At 45.8% G+C, this 2500-nt stretch overlaps 2 non-coding genes across 2 annotated transcripts; both read left to right on the forward strand.

The window, feature by feature from the left end:
* Positions 1 to 402: 402 nt before the first annotated feature.
* On the forward strand, positions 403 to 475 carry trnar-ccu (transfer RNA arginine (anticodon CCU)). Its single transcript has one exon. It is a non-coding gene; the product is annotated as a tRNA-Arg (tRNA).
* A 286-nt stretch (positions 476 to 761) lies between these two features.
* On the forward strand, positions 762 to 834 carry trnar-ccu (transfer RNA arginine (anticodon CCU)). The gene has a single exon. It is a non-coding gene; the product is annotated as a tRNA-Arg (tRNA).
* Positions 835 to 2500: the final 1666 nt, after the last annotated feature.

Consider the following 2500-nt stretch of genomic DNA (forward strand, 5'->3'; position numbering starts at 1 on the left):
ATTTTGGGTATGTAGTGTTCTAAAATCCACTTTTTCCTGGCCAGCCCAAATAGCCTAATGGATAAGGCACTGGCCTCCTAAGCCAGGGATTGTGGGTTGGAGTCCCATCTGGGGTGCACTACAAGCAGAGTGGCGCAGCGGAAGCGTGCTGGGCCCATAACCCAGAGGTCGATGGCTCGAAACCCTCCTCTGCTAGACATTGTATCTTTTTCGAGACCATTGTGTTGGACATGACATTTTTTCTTCAAAACTTTACTTCAATTTCACATCTGCCTTAGAATTGCAAACTCCAACAATTCTCGTTATTTTATGCTGCCACAATGTGGATCTAGCAGAGTGGCAGTTAGTTAAAACACTTGATTTTGGGTATGTAGTGTTCTGAAATCCACGTTTTCTTGGCCAGCCCCAGTGGCCTAATGGATAAGGCACTGGCCTCCTAAGCCAGGGATTGTGGGTTAGAGTCCCATCTGGGGTGTACTACAAGCAGAGTGGCGCAGCGGAAGTGCGCTGGGCCCATAACCCAGAGGTCGATGGATCGAAACCATCCTCTGCTAGACATTGTCTCTTTTTCGGGACCATTTAGTTGGACATGACATTTTTTCTTCAAAACTTGACTTCAATTTCACATCTGCCTTAGCATTGCAAGCTCCTACAATTCTGGATATTTTATGCTGCCACAATGTGGATCTAGCAGAGTGGCAGTTAGTTAAAACACTTGATTTTGGGTATGTAGTGTTCTGAAATCCATGTTTTCCTGGTCAGCCCCAGTGGCCTAATGGATAAGGCACTGGCCTCCTAAGCCAGGGATTGTGGGTTCGAGTCCCATCTGGGGTGTACTACAAGCAGAGTGGCGCAGCGGAAGCGTGCTGGGCCAGTAACCCAGAGGTCGATGGATCGAAACCATCCTCTGCTAGACGTTGTATCTTTTTCGGGACCATTGAGTTGGACATGACATTTTTTCTTCAAAACTTTACTTCAATTTCACATCTGCCTTAGAATTGCAAACTCCAACAACTCTCGTTATTTTATGCTGCCACAATGTGGATCTAGCAGAGTGGCAGTTAATTAAAACACTTGATTTTGGGTATGTAGTGTTCTAAAATCCACATTTTACTAGCCAGCCCCAGTGGCCTAATGGATAAGGCACTGGCCTCCTAAGCCAGGGATTGTGGGTTAGAGTCCCATGTGGGGTGTACTACAAGCAGAGTGGCGCAGCGGAAGCGTGCTGGGCCCATAACCCAGAGGTCGATGGATCGAAACCATCCTCTGCTAGACGTTGTATCTTTTTCGGGACCATTGAGTTGGACATGACATTTTTTCTTCAAAACTTTACTTCAATTTCACATCTGCCTTAGAATTGCAAACTCCAACAACTCTCGTTATTTTATGCTGCCACAATGTGGATCTAGCAGAGTGGCAGTTAATTAAAACACTTGATTTTGGGTATGTAGTGTTCTAAAATCCACTTTTTCCTGGCCAGCCCAAATAGCCTAATGGATAAGGCACTGACCTCCTAAACCAGGGATTGTGGGTTCGCGTCCCATCTGGGTTGTAATCCAAGCAGAGTGGTGCAGTGGAAGCGTGCTGGGCCCATAACCCAGAGGTCGATGGATAGAAACCATCCTCTGCTAGACGTTGTCTCTTTTTCGGGACCATTGAGTTGGACATGACATTTTTTCTTCAAAACTTTACTACAATTTCACATCTGCCTCAGCATTGCAAGCTCCTACAATTCTGGATATTTTATGCTGCCACAATGTGGATCTAGCAGAGTGGCAGTTAATTAAAACACTTGATTTTAGGTATGTAGTGTTCTGAAATCCACATTTTACTGGCCAGCCCCAGTGGCCTAATGGATAAGGCACTGGCCTCCTAAGCCAGGGATTGTGGGTTAGAGTCCCATGTGGGGTGTACTACAAGCAGAGTGGCGCAGCGGAAGCGTGCTGGGCCCATAACCCAGAGGTCGATGGATCGAAACCATCCTCTGCTAGACGTTGTATCTTTTTCGGGACCATTGAGTTGGACATGACATTTTTTCTTCAAAACTTTACTTCAATTTCACATCTGCCTTAGAATTGCAAACTCCAACAACTCTCGTTATTTTATGCTGCCACAATGTGGATCTAGCAGAGTGGCAGTTAATTAAAACACTTGATTTTGGGTATGTAGTGTTCTAAAATCCACTTTTTCTTGGCCAGCCCAAATAGCCTAATGGATAAGGCACTGGCCTCCTAAGCCAGGGATTGTGGGTTCGAGTCCCATCTGGGGTGCACTACAAGCAGAGTGGCGCAGCGGAAGCGTGCTGGGCCCATAACCCAGAGGTCGATGGATCGAAACCCTCCTCTGCTAGACATTGTATCTTTTTCGAGACCATTGTGTTGGACATGACATTTTTTCTTCAAAACTTTACTTCAATTTCACATCTGCCTTAGAATTGCAAACTCCAACAATTCTCGTTATTTTATGCTGCCACAATGTGGATCTAGCAGAGTGGCAGTTA

The sequence above is a fragment of the Salminus brasiliensis genome, chromosome 16 (assembly GCF_030463535.1).
Source record: "Salminus brasiliensis chromosome 16, fSalBra1.hap2, whole genome shotgun sequence".
NCBI classification, from domain to species: Eukaryota; Metazoa; Chordata; class Actinopteri; order Characiformes; family Bryconidae; genus Salminus; species Salminus brasiliensis.